This window comes from Macaca fascicularis, chromosome 19, assembly GCF_037993035.2.
Source record: "Macaca fascicularis isolate 582-1 chromosome 19, T2T-MFA8v1.1".
Classification (NCBI taxonomy): Eukaryota; Metazoa; Chordata; class Mammalia; order Primates; family Cercopithecidae; genus Macaca; species Macaca fascicularis.
Window position 1 is genome coordinate 61,816,716 of NC_088393.1, and position 24,208 is coordinate 61,840,923.

Sequence of the window (24,208 nt, forward strand, 5' to 3'; positions counted from 1 at the left end):
CGGAGTCTTGCTGTGGCTCCCAGGTTGGAGTGTAGTGGCACAACCTTGGCTCACCGAAACTTCCGCCTCCTGGGTTCAAGTGATTCTCCTGCCTCAGCCTCCAAAGTAGCTGAGATTACAGGCACGAGCCACCATGCCCAACTAACTTTTGTATTTCTTTATTTTGAAGAGACGGAGTTTTACCATGTTAACCAGGCTGGTCTTGAACTCTTGATCTCAAGTGATCCACCTGCCTCAGCCTCCCAAAGTGCTGGGATTACAGGCGTGAGTCACCGTGCCCCACCCAGATTTCCCCTTTACACATGACTCCTACCATACTTGATTAGGATTTACCCCAGTGACCTCATTTTAACTTGATTACCTCTGTAAAGACCCGATCTCCAAATGAGGTCACATTCTGAGGTACTGGAGGTTGGGGCCAACATATATACACACACACACATATATATGTGTGTGTGTGTGTGTGTGTGTATATATATATTTTGTGTGTGTGGGGGGGAGAACATTCAACCTTTAACAATGCGTATATTTAAATTATGTTTTCTGGTCAGGTGTGGTAGCTCACGCCTGTAATCCCAGCACCTTGGGAAATGCCTGTTCTAATTTAGGTCCATGGGCACAGGCCCCAGGGTGGAGCCCTCACCAGAGACCCCGCCCTTTTCTACCCAGCAGTTCTCTGCCCCCCTCCCCTATCAAAATGCTTTTTCTGCATCTATTGAGACGATCATGTGATTTTATTTTTATTTGTTATTTTACAGTCTCACTCTGTCGCCCAGGCTGGAGTGCAGCAGTACGATCTCGGCTCACTGCAACCTCCGCCTCCCGGGTTCAAGCAATTCTTGTGCCTCAGCCTCCCCAGTACCTGGGATTGATTACAGGTGTGCGCCACCAGACCCAGCTAATTGTTGTATTTTTAGTAGAGATGGGGTGTCACCATGTTGGCCAGGCTGGCCTTGAACGCCTGACCTCAAGTGATCCACCCACCTCGGCCTCCCAAAGTGCTGGGGTTACAGGCGTGAGCCACTGCACCTGGCTGATTATGCGATTTTTGTTTCTAATTCTGCATTCCTCCATTCAACAAGTAGAAGTGTCCTGCAGTGCCTGGCCATCTGGGAGCCAGGCTGGTGTGAAACCCCAGCTCCCCGACTTACAGCTGGAGCAACAGCTTCACCTCTTTCTGTCTTGGTTTCTTCATTCCTAAAGACGGTGCATGAGCTCAACCCTGCACCTGCTCCCAGGAGTCACCATCGGGAGTAAACGCCATCATAAGCCCTGTAAAGCTCCCAGGAGACCGCCTGGCGTGTGGTCGCAGCTTGATCTGCCTTTGCTGTTATTTTTCATCAAGTGGCACTTAGAGAGTAAACAGGGACCCCTGGCGAGCTGACAGCCTGCTGCTGGAAACAGATACTAATCACATCACTGAAGTAATGAGCGTGCAATTAGAAACCAAGGTAAGCGCCAGGAGACAAGATAGTCCGCAATTCTTTTTTGTTGTAGTTGTTTGACTTTGTTCCCAGCCAGGTCAGGGAAGCCTCAAGAGACGTCTGCCATAGGGGTGGTGGGGATGGTTGGTCTTGGGGGAATGGCTCTTTTTCCTTTCTTTCCTTCCTTTCTTTCCTTTCCTTTCTTTCCTTTCCTTTTCTTCCTTTCCTTCCTTTCTTCCTTTCTTCCTTTCTTTCTTCTTTCCTCCCTCCCTCCCTCCCTCTCTTTCTTTCTTTCTTTCTTGAGATGGAGTCTCACTTGGTCCCCCAGGCTGGAGTGCAATGGCACAGTCACGGCTCACTGCAGCCTCGACTTCCCAGGTTCAAGCGTTTCTCGTGCCTCAGCCCCAAAAATACCTGGGACCACCGGCACACACAGCCACACCTGGCTAACTTTTTGTATTTTTTGTAGAGATGGGGATCTCCCAGGTTGCCCAGGTTGGTCTTGAACTTCTGGTCTCAAGCAATCCACTCACCCTGGCCTCCCAAAATGCTGGGATTACAGGCATGAGCTACCATACCTGGCCACTCTTTATTAAAAAAAAATAAATAAATAGAGACGGGGTCTCACTGTGTTGCCCAGGCTGGTCTCAAACACCAGGGCTCATATGATCCTCCTGCCTGGGGTTCCCAGGTGCATGAACCACCGCACCTGGCAGGAATGGCTCTTTGTCCAGTGGGGTCTTCATTCTGAAAACTCTTACCTGGGGTCAGGGCAGGGAAGGTTCAAAGCCAGAGACTCAAGAGAAAAGGGAGCTGGCAATTGTCCCCTAAACCCTCCCTGACCACACTCCGAGTGGTCCCCCCACAGCCAGTTCCGGCTTCAGTTCTGGGTGGGGAGAGACTGGAGAGAGGAAAAGGCAGAGATATAACGTAGACTTATCAGAAGTGGGAGAAGGAAGTACAGACCCCGCAAAGACCGATGACTGGAATCACATCATCCTATGAAACAATGCATTGTTGGGGCTCAGAAAACAATACTCCCGAAATAAGTATGACGTTTGTCAGGTGGAGTATTTGAACTAAAGGAGATTAGAAGGTCTCAGAGGAGGCCGGGCATGGTGGCTTACGCCTGTAATCCCAGCACTTTGGGAGGCCAAGGAGGGTGGATCACATGAGTTCTGGAGTTCAAGACCAGCCTGGCCATCGTCTCTACAAAAAATACAAAAAACTAGCTGGGTATGGTGGTATGTGCCTGTAATCCCAGTTACTCGGGAGGCTGAGGCAGGAGAATCACTTGAACCCAGGAGGTGCAGTTTGCAGTGAGCCGAGATCATGCCACTGCACTCCAGCCTGGGTGACAGAGTCAGACTCTGTCTCAAAAAAAAAAAAAAAAAAAAAAAAAAATTAGCCGCTGCTGATTCGGATGCACAGTGCTAAGTATGAGTGTTCAAACAGCAAGCTATTTTAATTAAATTAATTAACTTTTTTGAGACAGGGTCTCACTCTTTCACCCAGGCTGGAGTTCAGTGGTATGATCTCCGCTCACTGCAACCTCTGCTTCCCAGAACCAAGTGATTCTCCTGCCTCAGCCTCCTGAGTAACTGGGATTACAGACACATACCACCACACCAGGCTAATTTTAAATTTTTTTATAGAGATGAGATTATACCATGTTGCCCAAGCTAGTCTTGAACTCCCGAGCTCAAGCGATCTGCCCACCTCGACCTCCCAAAGTGCTGCAATTACAGACATGAGCCACCACATCCAGCCTATTTTAATTTTATAACCTCTCATGACATCTCTCCTTCCTCAATTTGTCTTCTGAGGGTTCTGACTTTAGCCAGAATTGGAAAGAGGCCCAATGCTTCATGAAGGTTGACAGCTGGAGAAGTAGTAGAAGGTTGCCTGGCAACAGTGGTGTTAGGGCAGACAGGAGCAAGTCCCTGGGTGGTTTCCTAGCAGAAGGAATGTGGGCAGGGCTGAGCCTAGGAGGCAAGATAGGAGATGACAAGGGTGTCCAGATTGTCGGCTTCTGAGGAATTTCTCATCCCTGCTCCCCAGAGCCACTGGACACAGCCCATCTCTCTCTCTCTCTCTCTCTCTCTCTCTCTCTCTCTCTCTCTCGTCTCTCTCTCTCTTTTTCTCCCCTCCCTTCTGTTTCTCATCTTTTCCTCCTCTTTTTTCTTTTTTCGCTTTCCCTCTCATCCTTCTCTCCTCCTCCTTTTACTTCTCATTCTTCCTTTTCTTCTTCCTCTTCCTCCTTCTCCTATTACTATTACTACTGATAATAACAACAGCGAACATTTGTTAAATGCCTCATCTGAGAGATTTTCTTTTGGAGTGATTAAAAATTTCTGACACTAGGCCAAGCGCTGGGGCTCACACGTGTAATCCCAGCACTTTGGGAGGCCAAGGTAGGCAGATCACTTGAGCTCAGGAGTTCAAGACCAGCCTGGACAACATGGTGAAAGCCAGTTCCCTAAAAAAAAAAAAAAAAAAATTAACTAGGCATGGTGGTGCATGCCTGTGGTCTCAGCTACTTGGGAGGCTGAGGTGGGAGGATCATTTGAGCCCAGAAGGTCAAGGCTGCAGTGAGCTGTGATTGCAGTCCAGCCTGGGAGACAGAGTGAGACCCTGTCTCAAACAAACAAACAAAAAAAAGCCAGGCGCGGTGACTCACACCTGTAATACCAGCACTTTGGAAGGCTGAGGCAGGCGGATCACAAGGTCAGGAGATCAAGACCATCCTGGCTAACATGGTGAAACTCCATCTCTACTAAAAAAAAGTACAAAACATTAGCCGAGCATGGTGGTGGGCGCCTGTAGTCCCAGCTGCTCTGGAGGCTGAGGCAGGAGAATGGTGTGAAGCCAGGAGGCGGAGTTTGCAGTGAGCCAAGATCGTGCCACTGCACTCCAGCCTGGGCAACAGTGCAAGACTCCATCTCAAAAAAAATTTTTTTCTTTTCTAATACTAGATAGTGGTAATGCTTACACAACATTGTGGATGTACTTATGTACTTAGTATCAGCAAGTATTGTATATTTTTAAAATAGTTAGAATGGTAAAATTTTGCTTTATGTAATGGTAAAATTTTACCACAGTAAAAATAAAGTCTAGGCATGGGTAAAGAATAGTTTAGGACCACTACAAAATGAAGAGAAGTCAGCATGAGGAGGTTCTCAAATGGGTATCACTCCCTGATAAGAAGATAGAAGGAGGCCAGGTGCAGTGGCTCACGCCTGTAGCCCCAATACTTTGGGAAGCTGAAGTGGGTGGATCACGAGGTCAGGAGTTCAAGACCAGCCTGGCCAATATGGTGAAACCCCATCTCTACTAAAAATACAAAAATTAGCTGGGCATGTTGGCGGGTGCCTATAAGTTCAGCTACTTGGGAGGCTGAGGCAGGAGAATCGCTTGAACCTGGGAGGCGGAGCGAGATTGCACCACTGCACTCCAGCCTGGGCAACAGAGAGAGACCCCGTCTTCAAAAACAAAACAAGGAAGATAGAAGGGGAGAAGGGAGCTGTTGAGCTGTTGCCTCATCCTTGAGCATTGTCTGGACAGGACACGATGAGTGGAGCTGCCCCGGGTCATCGGTGACCAGGAGGCAACAGGCCAAACATTGAAGACATGAGTGGGAAAACAGAAAGGGCTTGGCTCTTAACAACATGCTCAAGTTTTTGCACGAAATCTTCCTGTTATGCAAGGTAACTAAACATCTTTTTTGTTTGGTAATCAGTTCTTCAAAACTGAGCCCATCTTGATAAGTTACTCCACCAAGGGGTGGAGTACAGTAAAGAACTGACTTGTGGTTATAGATGAAGCAATGTCTTTGAGAAAAGCCCTTCTTTGCCACAGTCACTTTTTTCTTTTTCTTTTGAGACAGGGTCTCACTGTCACCCAGGCTGGAGCGCAGTGGCGTGATCTTGGCTCACTGCAACCTCTGCCTCCCTGGTTCAAGCGATTCTCCTGCCTTAGCCTCCTGAGAAGCTGTGATTACAGGCGTGCACCACCATGCCCGGCTAATTTTTGTATTTTTAGTAGAGATGGGATTTCGCCATGTTGGCTAGGCTGGTCTTGAACTCCTGACCTCAGGTGATCTGCCTGCCTCGGCCTCCCAAAGTGCTGGGATTACAGGCCTATATAAACCATTTTAACTGGAGTGAGAGGATAGATATTTCATTGCAGTTTAGCCAGGCATCGTGGTGCACACCTGTAGTCCCGGCTACTCAGGAGGCTGAGATGGGAGGATGACTTGAGCCTAGAGGCTGCAGTGAGCCATGATCGCACCCCTGCATTCCAGCCTGGGCAACAGACCCTGCCTCAAAAATAAATAAATAAAAATTAAACTAAAATAAGTCTAAGTACGGCCCCCAAACTGCAGGAGATATACTTATATTCAAATTTTTATTTTGTTTATCTAAAACTTTACATTTAACTGGGCATCCTGTATTTTAATTTCCCAAGTCTAGCAATTCTATTTTAAAAGAATCCCTCTGTCTGCTACGTTGAGAGCAGATGGTCAAAGCGGGAAATGAAGGTAGAAGCAGGGAAATGGTTTAGGACGCTATTGTGATCATCTAGGTGAGAAACAATGAGTCAGACCAGAGGGTGCCACTGAGCCTGAGGACCCACCCTGTTCCCAGCCCCTCCCCTCCTGTTGCTTTTAACTGATGTGACACAATCCTTGTGAGGTTGTGGACCGAGTAGGGGAACTGCACAGAATCTGACAATATCAACCTAAAAATTATTCACTGCCTACTCATTTGCCTTGCAAGGACAAACAAGAGCGTTGAAATGTGAGGCTTGCAAAGCCACAAGATAGGCAGGGCTTAATCCCTTATCAGTGTTAGGAAGGCATTTTCCACCTTGCACTTCCTTTTCCATTTGGATAAAAATTCAAACTTTTAGGCCAGGTGCGGTGGCTCACCCCTGTAATCCCAGCACTTTGGGAGGCCAAGGCAGACCGATCACTTGAGGTCAGCAGTTGGAGACCAGCATGGCCAACATGGTGAAACCCTGTCTCTATTAAAAATACAAAAATTAGCTGGGCGTGGTGGTGCATGACTGTTATCACAGCTACTCTGGAGGCTGAGGCTGGAGAATCGCTTGAACCCAGGAGGCGGGGGTTGCAGTGAGTTGAGAGCGTGCCACTACACTCCAGCCTGGGCGATAGAGTGAGACTCAGTCTCAAAAAAAAAAAAAAAAAAAAAAACCAACCCACACACACACTCAAACTTCTTTTATTTTTTTTGAGACAGAGTTTCGCTCTTGCTGCCCAGGCTGGAGTACAATGGCATGACCTTGGTTCACCGCAACCTCCGCCTCTCAGATTCGTGTCTGCAGCCTCTCTCGGGGGCTTCATGGACTCGAGCAAAAGGCTTGAGGCTGGAAACGAGGGTATGAGTGTGTGGAGAGGTAGGGTGAGGTTGGGTTTCTGCAAGGAAATAATAATCGTCGTGCTTGACTGATGTACTAGGCACCAGGCTGAAGGCCAAGGCAGCTGGCAAGGCTGGGAGAGAAATTAACTTCCCCTCTTGCTGCCCCGCCTTTGGCTGGAAACAGTCATGAGCCGCCACCTCGCGGCGAAAATGACAGCAGCAACTTGGACCTAGAGCTGGGGCCACAGAACAAAGGCGTCATCCCTTTAAATTAGGACAATTGCCCTCTGCCAAGGCAGCTTCTCTGTTCTGGTTACCTACTGACTTATAGCCAGTCACCCCAAACTTAGTGGCAAAAAACAACTGCTATTTATAATTTCCTTCTTTCTTTCTTTCTTGCTTTTTTTTTTTTTTTTTGAGGCAGAGTCTCACTTTGTCGTCCAGGCTCAAGTGGGATCCTCCTGCCTCAGCCTCCTGGCTAGCTAGGATTACAGGCACGCACCACCACGCCCAGCTAATTTTTGTATTTTTGGTAGAGATGGGGTTTCACCTTGTTGGCCAGACTGGTCTCAAATTCCTGACCTCAATGACCCACCTGCCTTGGCCTCCTAAAGTGCTGGGATTACAGGTGTGAGCCACCATGCCCAACTATAGTTTATTTATATTTGTAGATTCTAGCAGTCAGGAATTTGGACAGAGTACAGCAGGAGTGGTTTTATCTGCAGCCTCAGCTGGGAAGACTGGAATGGAGGGTGCTTGAATTATCTGGAAGATCTGGGAGCTTCTTCATTCACAGGTTCGGTGTCTGGGCTGGATGACTCCAAGACTGTTTGTTCGCAGCTGGAGGACAGCTGACCCGAGTGCCCACACGTGGCCTGTCTATGTGACTTGGGCTTCCTCACAGCATGGCGGCCTCAGGACAGGCAGACTTCCTGCATGATGTTTGGTTCAGCAAAGAAGGCAGAAGGCGAATCACCTTTTATGATCTAGACTCATAAGTTGCCTCTAGGCTGGAGTGCCGTGGTGTGCTTATAGCTCACTGCAGCCTTGACCTCCTGGACTCAAGAGATCCTCCTGCCCCTGCCTCCCAAATAGTTGGGACTACAGGCACATGCCACCATGCCCAGATGATTTTTATTTTTACTTTTAATGTAGAGACGGTCTCTATTCTGACTCTATCAGTCGAAGCAGTCAGGGACTCACCAATATTTGAGAGGAAGGAGCTATGGACTGCACCTGGAGAAGGGAGAATGTCAGCCGGGTGCGGTGGCTCACGCCTGTAATCTCAGCTGTTTCGGAGGCCGAGGCAGGTGGATCACCTGAGGTCAGGAGTTTGAGACCAGCCTGGCTAACATGGTGAAACCCTGTTTCTACTAAAAATACAAAAAAAAAAAAAAAGTTAGCCAGGCATGGTGGCGCGTACCTGTAATCTCAGCTACTCTGGAGGCTGAGTCAGAAGAATCGCCTGAACCTGGGAGGTAGAGGTTGCAGTGAGCCGAGATCGCGCCATTGCACTCCAGCTTGGACAACAGGAGCAAAACTCCATCTCAAAAAAAAAAAAAAAAAAAAAAAAAAGGGCCGGGCGCGGTGGCTCAAGCCTGTAATCCCAGCACTTTGGGAGGCCGAGACGGGCGGATCACAAGGTCAGGAGATCGAGACCATCCTGGCGAACACGGTGAAACCCCGTCTCTACTAAAAAATACAAAAACCTAGCCGGGCGAGGTGGCGGGCGCCTGTAGTCCCAGCTACTCAGGAGGCTGAGGCAGGAGAATGGCGTGAACCCGGGAGGCGGAGCTTGCAGTGAGCTGAGATCCGGCCACTGCACTCCAGGCTGGGCGACAAAGCAAGACTCTGTCTCAACAAAAAAAAAAAAAAAAAAAAAAAAAAGAAGGGAGAATGTCTAACAACTTGCAGCCAGGTTTTAAAACTGGATGTTCTCCCTGAGGATTTGAATATAAAGCTTTGTCAGTTGCTTGGTGTGGTGAAGCAATGAGAGGTTTTTTTGGCGGGGGAGGAGGTGTCAGATAGATCAAGAATTTATAATAAGCATCAGAAATGTACTTCTCAAAAAAGCCAGCCTGGGCAACATGGCGAGATTCCCATTTCTACCAAAAAAAAATTAGCCCAGCGTGGTGGTGCACACATGTGGCCCCAGCTACTTGGGAGGCTGAGGCAGGAGGATTGCTTGAGCCTGGGAGGTTAAGGTTGCAGTGAGCTATGATTGCGCCACTGCACTCCAGTCTGGGTGACAGTGCAAGACCCTGTCTCAAAAAATAAAAAGAAAATAAACATACTAAAAAAGATAAGGACACATGTTAGCAATGTGAAACAAAACAATTATCCATAAAGCAAGGGGCTTATGGAAATAAAAAGTATAAAAAATATGATGGTAAAATATATATAACAGTATCCTCTGATAGAATAGGCAGTAGGGTGGGTGCCGTGGCTCACGCCTGTAATCCCAGCACTTTGAGAGGCTCAGGTGGGACGATCCCTTGAGACCAGGAATTTGAGACCAGTCTGGGCAACATGGTGAGACTGTGTCTCTTTAAAAAAAAAAAAAAAAAAAAGGGCAGTAGAATTGATACAGCTGAAGAAAAATGAACAAGTAAGAAGATGTGGTGGAGGAACTTTTCCAGGAAGCTGATATAATTATATTAATATCAGAAAGAATAGGAGAAAAGCCATCGTAAGATATAAGGGACAGCTGTGTCTGAAAATCCAAACTCTTCTCTGCTAAGAGAATCCTGATTTTGTTTTTGTTTTTGTTTCTTGAGATGCAGTCTTGCTCTGTCACCCAGGCTGGAGTGCAGTGGTACAATCTCGACTCATGGCAACCTTCACCTCCCAGATTCAAGCGATTCTCCTGCCTCAGCCTCCCAAGTACCTGGGATTATAGGCGCTCGCAACCACACCCAGGTAATTTTTGAATTTTTAGTACAGACGGGGTTTCACCATATTGGTCAGGCTGGTCTCAAACTCCTGACCTTGTGATTCGCCCACCTCAGCTTCCCAATGTGCTGAGATTACTGGCATGAGCCACCACGCCGGGCCGAGAACCCTGATTTTGTTCAGGTGTCAACTGGCCACCCTTGTTCCTTGGAGACTTGGCCCTTTTCTAGTTTCAGGTATGAATCTTGATTAGTCTAAGGCTTAGTGACGTGCTGGTTCTGAAAGTGTGGTCCCTGAACCAGCAGCGTCAGCATTACCCAGGAGCTCATCAGGCAAATTCTTGAGCCCCACCCACGCCAGCCCTACTGAATCAGAAACTCTGAAGGCGAGCTTTTCCTTTTTCCTCCTCTCCAACCTATAGTTTGACAAGTCCTCCAGGTGATTCTGATGCACGCTAAAGTTTAAACACCGTTAGCCCAGTTAGGTAACCTCACACCCAGTGCTAGTGATCACTTAAGGAAGGGGCTGGATGCAAGTGTGTTTCTTGAGATGTGAGTGGAAATCTCATGGGAGGCTTCCTCATGTTAGAAAGGGACGCCTTGGAAAGGCTATGCCCATCGTCTGCTTTTTATCTCATCCTTTCCAAAAAATTAACTTTTTATGTATTTATTTTTTTGAGATGAAGTCTTGCTGTGCTGCCCAGGCTAGAGTGCAGTGGCGCGATCTTGGCTCACTGCAACCTCCACCTCCTGGGTTCCAGCAATTCTTCTGCCTCAACCTCCCGAGTAGCTGGGACTACGGGCACCTGCTACTATGCCCAGCTAATTTTTGTATTTTTAGTAGAGACAGGGCTTCACCATGTTGCCCAGGCTGGTCTCAAACCCCTGACCTCAAGTGATCTGCCCACCTGTGCCTCCCAAAGTGCTGGGATTACAGGAGCAAGCTACCTCACCTGGCTTAACTTTTTATTTTAAAACCGTTCTGGAGGCCAGGTGTGGCGGCTCATGCCTATAATCCCAGCTCTTTGGGAGTCTGAGGCAGAAGGATCACTGAGCCCAGGTATTCAAGACCAACCTGGGCAACATGGCAAAATCCCATCTCTACAAAAAATTTTTTAAAAATTAGCATTCGCCTGTACATCCAGCTACTTGGGAAGCTGAGGCGGGAGGATCACTTGAGCCTGGGAGGTCAAGGCTGCAGTGAGACACGATGCTGGGAATACAGGCATGAGACACCACTCCAGGTCTGGGGGTTCTTTTTTTTTTTTTTTGAGACAGTCTCCCTCTTTCGCCCAAGCTGGAGTGAAGTGGCGTGATCTCGGCTCACTGCAACCTCCGCCCCACAGATTCAAGTGATTCTCCTGCCTCAGCCTCCTGAGCAGCTAGGATTATAGGCGCCCGCCACCAAGCCTGGCTAATTTTTATATTTTAGAGACGCGGTTTTGCCACGTTGGCCAGGCTGGCCTCAAACTCAAACTCCTGACCTCAAATGATCCGCCCGCCTCTGCCTCTGAAAGTGCTGGGATTACAGGCATGAGCCACCGTGCCCCGACGGTTCTGTTTTTGTAATCAGCGCACAGGTTCATTTTTCTGTGTAAGTATCACCTTAAACTTTCCTGTTTTCGATTTGTTTGTGGAAAGTTTCTTTGTGGAGGGAACTTCAAGTTCCTGGTTGTTAATCTTTCTCTGCTAGAAGTTTAGGGCAACCTGATTTCATTAGACAGGTTAGAATTAGGACAGGGGTGAGAGAGAGGAGAGAGAGCACCCGGGCGTGGTGACTCACACCTGTGAGTCCACCTGAAGGTAGGAGTGTTGAAATTAGAAGATTTTTTTTTCCATAGGTTATTGAGATACAGGTGGTGTTTGGTTGCATGTGTAAGTTCTTTAGTGTGAGATTTTGGTGCACCCATCACCCAAGCAGTATACACTGCACCTTATTTGTAGTCTTTTATCCCTCGCCCCCCTTCCACCTTTTACCCCAAGTCCCCAAAGTCCATTGTATCATTCTTATGCCTTTGCGTCCTCATAGTTTAGCTCCCACTTATCAGTGAGAACATACGATGTTTGGTTTTCCATTCCTGAGTTACTTCACTTAGAATAATAGTCTCCAGAGATTAGAAGCATTTTTGTTTTGGTTTGTTTCTGTGTGTTTCTTTACATAAGCTGTTGGTGTGCTGTGAGTCCCATCCTCTGGCCACCACAGGTGTGTGATGGAGGATGACAGTCTCTTCAACTGGACGATTCAGAGTAGTTATGTGGGGTGAGGGGCGGGCCCAGAGAGGAATAGGGTCTGATATGGTTTGGCTTTGTGTCCCCATCCAAATCTCATCTTGAATTGTAATCCCCAGGTGTTGGGGGAGGAACCTGGTGGGAGGTGATTGGATCATGGAGGTGGCGTCCACCATGCTGTTCTCGTGATAGCAGGTGAGTTCTCAGGAGATCTGATGGTTTTATAAGTGTTTGGCTAGCTCCTCCTTTGCTTGCTCTTCTCTCTCTCCTGTTGCCTTGTGAAGAAGATATTTGCTTCTCCTTCCCCTTCTGCCATGATTGTAAGTTTCCTGAGGCCTCCCCAGCCATGCAGAACTGTGAGTCAATTAAACCTCTTTTTTTTTTGTTTTTTGTTTTGTTTTGTTTTGTTTTTTGAGACTGAGCCTCACTGTCATGCAGGCTGGAGTGCAGTGGTGCAATCTCAGTTCACTGCAACCTCCACCTCCCGGGTTCAAGCGATTCTTCTGCCTCAGCCTACTGAGTAGCTGGGACAACAGGCATGCGCCAACACCAGGCTAATTTTGTATTTTTAGTAGAGATGGAGTTCACCATGTTGACCAGGCTAGTCTCGAACTCCTGACCTCAAGAGATCCGCCCACCTCAGCCTCCCAAAGTGCTCAGATTACAGGCGCAAGCTACCACACTCGGCCTCGGATATTTATAGCAGTGCGAGAAGGGACTAACACAGGGTCTTTCCTCATTGGAGAGAGAAGGGAGAGAGGGGAGAGAGAGAGGGTGGGAGGGAAGAGAGGAGAGAGAGGAGAGAGAGGGGAGAGAAGGGAGACAGAGAAGAGACGGGAGTGGGGGAGAGAGAGGGAGAGAGGGGAGTGGGGGAGAGAGGGGAGAGAGGGTAGTGGGAGAGAGAGAGGGAGAGAAAGGGAGGGAAAGAGAGGGAGAGAGAGAGAGAGAGGGAGAGACAGGGAGAGAGAGGGAGAGAAAGGGAGGGAGGGAGAGAAGGGAGAAAGGATAGTGGGGGAGAGAGAGGGAGAGAGAGAGGGACAGAGAGGGAGAGAGGGAGAGAGAGGGAGAGAAGGGGAGAGGGAGAGACAGGGAGAGAGAGAGGGAGAGACAGGGAGAGAGAGAGGGAGAGACAGGGAGGGAGAGAGGGAGGGAGAGGGGGGGAGAGAGGGAGAGACAGGGGGAGAGAGAGGGGGAGAGAGGGAGAGAGAGAGGGAGAGGGAGAGGGAGGGAGGGAGGGAAGGAGAGAGAGAGAGAGAGAGAGGGAGAGAGGGAGAGAGGGGGAGAGGGGGAGAGGGGGAGAGGGGGAGAGGGGAGAGGGGAGAGGGGAGAGGGGAGAGGGGAGAGGGGAGAGGGGACGGAGAATGAATGTACCAGGAGCTGTCTTTTCTCCTTTGCAGGAGCGCCACCTGGAGGTAGGAGGTGAAGTCTGCAGAGAGAAGCTGGAAATGTACTGATGGATCCCCAAGGATTCAGTAATGTGACCAAGCAGAGGAGCTGCGTTTACAGGCATCAGGGGAACTGCAGGTGAGAGATCTGCAGCCTTGCGAGAGAGTGGGGGAAGCGGGAGAAGCTCCACATGTGGAGATAAAGGAAAAGCTGACCACGCTCCCTCCACGTTGCAGGCAACCTGCCATAAGGATTTTAATTACTGAGCTGACACTATATTTTTTTCTTGTATGTGACTTTTTTAAGAAGCAGCTGGAAAGTCTTTATGACCTAAGATGACTATAAAAATTATGAGAAGGCCAGGCGCAGTGGCTCATGCCTATAATCCCAGCACTTTGGGAGGCCAAGGTGGGCGGATCACCTAAGGTCAGGAGTTCGAGACCAGCCTGGCCAACATGGCAAAACCCTGTCTCTGCTAAAAATACAAAAATTAGCTGGGTGTGGTAGCACATGCCTGTAATCCCAGCTGCTCGGGAGACTGAGGCAGGAGAATCACTTGAACCTGGGAAGCAGAGTGAGCCATGACTGCACCACTGCACTGCAGCCTGGGCGACAGAGCAAGACTGTCTCGAAAAAAAAACAAAAAACAAAAAAAAAAAAAAAAAAGGAAAAGAAAAAAGAAAATTTGAGACTTGCTTTAGATGTCGCCCAAGGGCACAGGTAAAGAATTAGATCTAGGAGTTGGGTGTGATAGGGCAATGGGGGAAAAGAAAAACATTGTTTACTGAAATCAAGGGAATAATCACACCTGCATCTTTACAACTCATGTGCTTACAACTAGGGCAACCAAATTGTTCTGGTTTGCCCAGGATTTTCTCTGGTTTAGCCCTGAAATGTCTGTGTCCTGGGAAATTCCTCATTTCTATTTTAAAACCGAAAGTCCCACATCCTAAGACACACACACGCCCCTGCACACACCAATCCTGGTAAAGCAGAGACAGTTGGTCATACTATCCACAACAACCCTATTCGAGATCTGTGTCTCCACCATGAGGAAAGGCATGGGAGTTCTGGAGATTTTAACACATGTTCCCAAGGTCATACCACCTGCCCTTGTATCCAAAACGGAAAGCAGACGACTCTCCTCTTTCCACGATTCTAAGCCTCTTCCCCCAGCATGTCCCATGTGGAAGATGAAAGTTAAGAAAATGAAACTGACCAAAACTTGCTACTGCATTTGTGATTTTAGAAAGTGAATGATCAGACAGTATTAACATTATCAATGCAAAAAGAAAGTGAGACTGAACGGATTGTTTACCTTAACATGATCAAGTTAAACTTGTATAGGGCTTAAATATAATGCTGCTTAAAAGCTCAAGTTTATGGGGGGCAGTTTTGGTGGAAGAAACTCAGGCAGTCCCTCTGGTGGTCGTTACGGATGTGGCAGTGGAAGTAATGGATACGGCTACAGTTCTTAGCAGGAGAGACAGTGAGGAGTTGTGAGGAAAGTTGCAGGTTACTTGGAGACAGTCGTCCCAAATGCATTAGAGGAACTGTAAAAATCTGCCACAGAAGGAACGATGATCCATAGTCAGAAAAGTTACTGCCGCTGAAGCAGGAAACCCTTCTTGTGCAGGACTGTCATAGCCACAGTTTGCAAAAAGTGCAGCTGTTGATTAATGTGATGTAGTGTCAATTAGATGTACATCCCTGAGGTCTTAAAAAACAAAAACAACAACAACAACAAAAAACTCATCCAGGCACGGTGGCTCACGCCTGTAATCCCAGCGCTTTGGGAGGCCGAGGGGGGCAGATCACCTGAGGCGGGGAGTTGGAGACCAGCCTCGCTAACATGGTGAAACCCTGTCTCTACTAAAAATACAAAAATTAGTCGGGCGTGGTGGCGGGCACCTGAAATCCCAGCTAGCTACTCAGGAGACTGAGGCAGGAGAATTGCTTGAACCCAGGAGGTGGAGGTTTCAGTGAGCCGAGATCGTGCCACTGCACTCTGGCATGGATGACAAGAGTGAAACTCCATCTCAAAAAATAAATTAAATAAATAAAGATTTAGCCGGCCATGGTGGCAGGCACCTGTAATCCCAGCTACCCGGGAAGCTGAAGCAGGAGAATCACTTGAGCCCAGGAGGCGGAGGTTGAAGTGACCTGAGATCGTGCCACTGAACTCCAGCCTGGGCAACAGAGCAAGACTCTGTCTCAAAAAAACAAAAACAAAAGCAAAAAACGGCTCAAGTTTATGAATGAACTGTTCATATCAGGTACTCTTTCAAAATAATGACCGTTTTTTTGTACCAACTATTGTGCTCACGTGATTGGTTGAACGGTGCTTCCAAAGAATTTGAAACAATAAGTCAAAGAAACCTAATGTCCATAACAGAAAAAAACAATAGATGTATAGCACTAGAAATTTTTTTTTTTTTTTTTTTTTGGAGACAGGGTCTTACTCTGTCACCCAGGCTGGAGTGCAGTGAGTGGTGCAATGATGGCTCACTGCAGCCTCCACCTCCTGGGCTCCAGCGATCCTCCTGCCTCAGCCTCTAGAGTAGCCCAGACTACAAGTGTGCACCACCACGCCCAGCTAATTTTTGTATTTTTAGTAGAGACAGGGTTTTGCCATTTTCCCCAGGCTGGTCTCGAACTCCTAGGCTCAAGCAATCTACCTGCCTCAGTCTCCCAAAGTGCTGGGATTACAGGCATGAACCACTGCGCCTGGTGTGGTACTAGAAATTTTTTTTTTTTTTTTTAACTTTTAAGTTCAGGGGTACATGTGCAGGATGTGCAGGTTTGTTACACAGGTAAACGTGTGTCATGGGGGTTTGTTGTACAGATTATTTCTTTTTTTTTTCTAGTGTAGTTACTACTTCCTGATATACAGATTATTTTATCGCCCAGGTATTAAGCCTAGTACCCACTAGTTATTTTTCCTGACCCTCTCTCTCCTACCACCCTCCACCCTCTGACAGGCCCCAGTGTGTGTGAAAAATTTTTACAGTCTTCTAGAAAGTAAAATAGGGCCGGGCGCGGTGGCTCAAGCCTGTAATCCCAGCACTTTGGGAGGCCGAGACGGGCGGATCACGAGGTCAGGAGTTCGAGACCATCCTGGCTAACACGGTGAAACCCCGTCTCTACTAAAAAATACAAAAAACTAGCCGGGCGAGGTGGCGGGCGCCTGTAGTCCCGGCTACTCGGGAGGCTGAGGCAGGAGAATGGCGTAAAAACCCGGGAGGCGGAGCTTGCAGTGAGCTGAGATCTGGCCACTGCACTCCACCCTGGGCGACATAGCGAGACTCCGTCTCAAAAAAAAAAAAAAAAAAAAAAAAGAAAGTAAAATAGGTAGCCTTTGGAACATAGGGTATTATATAGAGAAGCTGTAGAAAATATATTTCTTTGAATTTTTTTTTTTAACAAATGATCACTATTATGTTTATTTTTATTTTTATTTTTTTGAGACGGAGTCTCGCTCTGTCACCCAGGCTGGAGTGCATTGGCGTGATCTCGGCTCACTGCAACCTCTGCCTCCCAGGTTCACGCCATTCTCCTGCCTCAGCCTCCCGAGCAGCTGGGACTACAGGCACACGCCACCACGCCTGGCTTTCTTTTTTTTTTTTTCTTGTATTTTTAGTAGAGACGGGGTTTCACCGTGTTAGGCAAGATGGTCTCGATCTCCTGACCTCATGATCCCCCCGCCTCGGCCTCCCAAAGTGCTGGGATTACAGGCGTGAGCCACCGTGCACAGCCTCACTATTACGTTTAAAATATGTTTACCACCTGCAGTAGTGTGCTAGGGAAGCCATAACAAAATACCCCCCACGGGGGGGCTTATGGTACAAAAATGGATTTTCTCACAGTTCTGCAGGCTGGAAATCCAAGATGGAGGTGCCAGTAGGGTCAGTTTCTCCTGAGGCCTCTCTGCTTTGTATGCAGATGGCCGCCTTCTTGCTGTGTCTCCACATGGTCTTTCCTCTGGATGTACACAACCTAGTGTGTCTTTTTTTTTTTTTTTGAGATGGAATCTTGCTCTGTTGCCCAGGCTAGAGTACAATGGCATGATCTCAGCTCGCTGCAGCCTCCGCCTCCTGAGTTCAAGCGATTCTCCTGCCTCAGCCTCTCGAGTAGCCAGGATTACAGGCGCACACCACCACGCCCGGTTCATTTTTGTATTTTTAGTAGAGATGGGGCTTGGCCATGTTGGCCAGGCTGGTCTCGAATTCCTGACCTCAGGAGATCCGCCCACCTGGGCTTCTCAAAGTGCTGAGATCACAGGCGTGAGCCACCGCACGTAGCTCCTAGTGTCTTTTTTATGTCCAAATTTCCTTTTTTCACAAGGGCCTCTTGTCTCCAAATACAGTCACATTCTGAGTTACTGGGTGTTAGGATTCAGCACACGAATTTTGAGATGTAATTCAGCCCATAATTAAGCTCTATCCTCGTCAGACTGATGATCTGTACTTTCTCTGAACTAACGGGGATTTATATATTCCTTTTTGATAGCAAAGAACTCAGGTTTTCCGTGGCCCCTTTATGAAGTTGCTCCTGCTGGTACATGACCCTCAGTTAGTTTCCTGAAGTCACTTACAAAGCCACCTCCACATGTGTTGAGCCTCTTGAGTTTACTTTCAAATCCTGGGCCTGTGCTGCATGGCTGTGCTTCCCACAGATTCACATGTTAGATCTTTTCTATTTTTTTTGAGATGGAGTTTTGCTCTGTCGCCCAGGCTGGAGTGCAATGGCATGATCTTGGCTCGCTGCAACCTCCGCCTCCTGGGTTCAAGCGATTCTCCTACCTCAGTCTCCTGAGTAGCTGGAATTACAGATGAGCGCTACCACGCCCAGCTAATTTTTGTATATTTAGTAGAGACAGCTTTTCACCATATTGGCCAGGATGGTCTCGATCTCTTGACCTCATGATCCTCCCGCTTCAACCTCCCGAAGTGTTGGGATTACAGGTGTGAGCCACCGCGCCCGGCCACATGTTAAATCTTTTTCTTTTTTCTTTTTTTTTTTTTTTTGAGACGGAGTCTTGCTCTGTCACCCTAACTGGAGTGCAATGAGGGATCTGGGCTCACTGCAAGCTCCGCCTCCCAGGTTCACGCCATTCTCCTGGCTCAGCCTCCTGAGTAGCTGGGACTACAGGCGCCCGCCACCACGTCCGGCTAACTTTTTGTATTTGTAGTAGAGACAGGGTTTCACCATGTTAGCCAGGATGATCTCGATTCCCTGACCTCGTGATCCACCTGCCTCGGCCTCCCAAAGTGCTGGGATGACAGGAATGACCCACCGCGCCCGGCCACATGTTAAATCTTAACACCCAATGTGATCGTAGAGGTTGGGCCTTTGGTGATGGCAGCAGCCACTCCAGATGGCTTGGCGCTGCCAAGACGCCAACTGCCACAGGGAGGCCCGGCTGGGACTACACACTCAATGGAGCCGCAGGGAGTCCTGCCCCTTCCGAGTTGGGGCGGGAGCTCCCAGGGTGCTGCTTCAGCTGTGCAAACCCCAGCTGTGGATCCGAGCCTCCCTGTGCTCTTGGGGCTCTGGAAGCAGGCCGAAGCCCTACCCTCCTGGGTGCAGCTGCAGCCACCCAGACCGCGACTCATTCTCCATGGAGCAGGCACAAGCTCCACCCCCAGGCAGCTGCAGCCACCCAGACCGCGACTCATTCTCCATGGAGCAGGCACAAGCTCCACCCCCTGGCAGCTGCAGCCACCCAGACCGCGACTCATTCTCCATGGAGGCCCAGGCCTCCTGCTCCATGGAGCAGGCAAAAGCTCCCTGGCAGCTGTAGCTGCCCAGACCACATCTTCAGACTCAGGCATCCCTGCACTCTTAGGAGCCTGGGAAGGCTCGTGAAGGCTGGGAAGTTCCTCCTCCTGCTGCCTGGCTTCTACCTGTTGTTTGGTGACTGTTCCTCTCTCAAAGAAGTTAGGGCCTGAGCCTGGGCACCATTAATGGCAACAGGAGGCAGACAGGTTCCTGGGCAGAAGGGGGTGGGTTCCCAATAAGGCCCCACCTTCAGGCCAGGGAGGGCCTGAAGACTGGGGGCCGGGCTGCCGGTTCCAGTCCCGCAGACCTGGAGTAGGGACTTGTGGTGCCTTTTCTGGGACCACCTATGGCTGCCCATAGCTACTTAGGAGGTGAGGCAGGAGAATCACTTGAACCCGGGAGGTGGAGGTTGCGGTGAGTCAAGATTTTAACATCGCACTCCAGCCTGGGCAACAAGAGTGAAACTCCATCTCAAAAAAAAAGAAAAAAATCCAAAACAATGACAAAAGAGTAAAGCAGCCCAAGGGAAAAAGACAGATAACATTCAAAGAAATAGCAGTTATATAGAGCAGGGTTACTTGTCCCTGGCCTATTAGAAACCAGGCTGCACAGCAGGAGGTGAGTAGGGGGGTGAGTGAGCGAAGCTTCATCTGTCTTTACAGCCACTCCCCATTGCTCACATTACCACCTGAGCTCTGCCTCCTGTCAGATCAGTGGAGGCATTAGATTCTCATAGGAGCGTGAACCCTACTGTGAACTGCACATGCAAGGGATCTAGTTTGTGCACTCCTTATGAGACTCTGATGCCTGATGATCTGAGATGGAACAGTTTTATCCCTAAAACATCCATGCACCCCTCCACGTCTTCCACAAAATCAGCCCCTGGTGCCAAAAAGTTTGGGGACCACGGATCTAGAGCATCAAAATAACCACCAAAAATAGTAAACAGTGTATTATGGCCTGGCACGGTGGCTCACGCCTGTAATCCCAGCACTTTGGGAGGCCGAGACGGGCGGATCACAAGGTCAGGAGATCGAGACCACGGTGAAACTCCGTCTCTACTAAAAATAAAAAAATTAGCTGGGCGCGGTGGCGGGCGCCTGTAGTCCCAGCTACTCAGGAGGCTGAGGCAGGAGAATGGCGTGAACCCGGGAGGCGGAGCTTGCAGTGAGCCGAGATCGCGCCACTGCACTCCAGCCCGGGCGACAGAGCGAGACTCTGTTTCAAAAAAAAAAACACCACCACCAAAAAAACAGTGTATTATGGCTTCGATATACGGAAAGGAAACAACTTCCCAATCTAGAATGTTGTACTCGTTGAAAATAACAAATATTATATGTGAATGAACTAAAGGATCAGGTTAGAAGAAAACGTTTGGTTGAACTAAAAAAATTAACGTTTTGTTTCCAAGAGACACAAAGGCGTGGAAAGGTTGAAAGTAAATGAATAGGCAGGGCGTGGTGGCTTACGCTTGTAATCCCAGCACTTTGGGAGGCTGAGGCAGGTGGATCGCTTGAGGTCAGGAGTTTGAGACCAGCCTCGCCAACATGGTGAAACCCCATCTCTACTAAAAATACAAAAATTAGCTGGGCATGGTGGTGCATGCCTGTAATCCCAGCTACTCAGGAGACTGAGGCAGGAGAATTGCTTGAACCTGGAAGGCAGAGGTTGCAGTGAGCTGTGATCATGCCACTGTACTCCAGCCTGGGCAACAGAGTGAGGCTCTATCTCAAAAAAAAAAAAAAAAAGAAAGAAAAGAAAAAGAAAGAAAATGAACACAGAAAAGATACATAATGCAAATACTAACCAAAAGAAAACAATCACATATCAAGACTTACTCTTGTCGACAAGAAGAATCAAACTCTATAAAATATTTGAAGAGATTTATTCTGAGCCAAATATGATAATGAACGTGGCCTGTGACACAGCCCTCAGGAGGTCCTGAGAACATGTACCCAAGGTGGTCGGGGGGCATCTTGGTTTTATACATTTTAGGGAGGCATGAGACATCAATCAAACACATTTGAGAAATACATTGGTTTGGTCCAGAAAGCCTGGACAATTTGAAGGAGGCAGGGGCCTCCAGGCTTTAGGTAAATTAAAACGTTGTCTGGTTGACAATTGGTTGAGTTTGTCTAAAGACCTGGGATTAATAGACAGGAAATATTCAAGGTAAGATAAAAGACTGTGGAGACCAAGGTTCTGTTGAAGTCTTGTAGCGGCTGCCCTTAGAGACAATAGATGACAAATGTTTCCTACTCAGACCTTCCAAAGGTGCTAGATTCTCAGTTAATCTCCTCAGAATTGGGAGGTCCTGGAGGAAAAAGATCTAGCTAGGTTAACAGAGATCCTTTACATATGCAAATATTCTCCCCAACAAAGGACAGCTTTGTAGGGTCATTTAAAAATATGGCAAAGAAACATGTTTTGGGGTAAAATATTTTTATTTTCTTCTTTGTTAGGTAATGTTATGCCAGAGTCAGATTGGAAAGCACGTCGCGATATATAGGGCTAAATAAAACCCATCTGATGAGAATTTATGGTTTGTAGGGCATGAGTCCCCAGACCCCTTAGAGAAGAATCTGGGCGAGATTAAAAAAAAAAAAAAAAATCAGAGCTGAGTCCTCACTATGGTAATTCAATGAGTGTGACTCCCAGCATAGATGTCCATAAAGGATATCCATTAGGGTCACCCATTTTAATACTGTTTGCCAGGACTCTTCAATCAAAACAAAATCCATTCTCAGAATAGCTGAGAATCAAAGGAGGACTTTTTGGTTTTCTGTTTTTTTTTTTTTTTTTGGTTCAAGAATGATTGAGCAAGAACACTGCAGGGAGTGAAGGAATGCTGAGCTTTGGAAGCAATTAGAACCAAGAAAACAAAAGCTGAAAGCCTTGTTACTCACTCCCGCTTCCCGGATGCTCCCTGAATCATCTTTGTGTTTCTCCATAAAGACTGGCTTCCTCCACATGGTGAGACAGATGGTCACCAAGAACTCCCAAGCTTTAAAAAGAATGACTCTCTATGGCAAGAAAACAGAGAGACACTCCTCCCCCACCTTGCTACTCCCCATGTGGCTTCCACACGGCAACCTGGGGCTGTGTAGTGAGGGGAGGGGAGCAAAGAGGTTTGCATTAGTCCGTTTTCACACCGCTGATAAAGACATACCTGAGACTGGATAATTTATTTTTTTAAAAAAGGTATAATGGACTCACAGTTCCACATGGCTGGGGAGGCCTCACAATCATGGTGGAAGGTGAAAGGCACATCTTACTTACATGGTGGCAGACGAGAGAGAAACGAGAGAGCCACGCAAAAGGGGAAACCCCTTAGAGAGATGTCAGCTCTCGTGAGACTTGTTCACTACTGCGAGAATAGCATGGGGGAATCTGTGGGCGGAGGGTGGCCCAGGTGCCCAGGCAAGAGACTGAAGGCACAAACTGTTTCAGTATAATAAAGAAAATAGTTAGAATAAGAATAGTCATAATACAAATTAGATATAGAGGTGATCGTGGACATTATCAATCATTATTATAAACATTATTAATCATTAGCTTTTAATATTACTCTTTGTTGCATTACTAATATAACCTAGGAATAACGGGTGGGTATAGGGTCAGATGCTGAAGGGACATTGTGAGAAGTGACCTAGAAGGCAAGAGGTGAGCCCTCTGTCACACCTGCATAAGGGCCATTTGAGGTCTCCTTGGTGAAGCGATACCGCCAGTGTCTGGGAAGGCACCTGTTACTTAGCAGACCCCGAAAGGGAGTCTCCTTTCCTTGGAGGAGTCAGGGAACGCTCTGCTCCACCAGCTTCTTGTGGAAGGCTGGATATTATCCAGGCCTGCCCGTAGTCATCCGGAGGCCTAAACCCCTCCGTGTGGTGCTGTGCTTCAGTGGTCACGCTCCTTGTCCGCTTTCATGTTCCTCCCGTACTCCTGGTTCCTCTTTGAAGTTCGTAGTAGATAGTGGTAGAAGAAATAGTGAGAGTCTTAAAGTCTTTGATCTTTCTTATAAGTGCATAGAAGAAAATATTGACGTATGCTGCCTACTGTCTCTGCTTCGGCTACCTGTAAGGGAAGGGCCCCCTGTCCCATGATCACGTGATTTGCTTCACCTTATCAATCACCTGGACAACTCACCCTCCTTACCCTGCCCCCTTGTCTTGTATGCAATAAATATCAGCACGTCCAGCCGTTCGGGGCCACTACCAGTCTCCGCGTCTTGGTGGTAGTGGTCCCCACGGCCCAGCTGCTTTCTCTTTATCTCTTTGTCTTGTGTCTTTATTTCTTACAATCTCTGGTCTCCGCACATGGGGAGAACGCCTGCAAAGCCCCGTAGGGCTGGACCCTACAGGAATCCGCCCCCATGATTGAATTATCTCCCACTGGGTCCATCCCACAAAACATGGGAATTATGGGAGCTACCATTAAAGATGAGATTTGGGTGGGGACGCAGACACAAGCCTTATCAAAGTTGTTCCTTCAGATGCAATATTCCTGGGAGCTTCTGGTTAGGACAAGATACAAGCGGAGACAGCTTCATGGGTATTGTAAATTCAATGTTTGTGTCCCGACAAAATTCAGCTGTTGGAACTTAACCCCAAGGTGATGGTATTTGTAATACGGGAGCTAAAAAGAAATGCTTTAGGCAGACAGTGAGGGTAAGAGAGTCCTCCGTATGGTTTCTTGTGAATAAAGAGCAGTCCCCAAATCATTTCTTTTCTAACAGAAAGCAGCCCGAAACATCAAGGTGCAGGCCTAGACAAGCAAGCTAAAAGCTTGCATAGGTAAATGCTGGCAGCTGTGCCAATAGAAAAGGGATGGCTGGAGGCCGGGTATATTCAACATGGAGGTTCCCTCTTCCCTTTTGTTTGTCCCCACATGTGCAGTAAAAAAACAGGCAACGTGGCCCCAGCCGAGCAGAGACCCCACCTATGTAATAAAACATTAGGGTGGGATAGCCAGCTTCTTCGTGGGTTATGCAAACGTCACACCTGGTCCGGCTAATCTCTCAGGCCCTATGTAAATCCGACACCACCTGCTCAAGCTTGCCTATTAAACCCCATGCATTTCACCACGAAACCAGGCATCCCACTCGGGAGCCCCTCTCTAT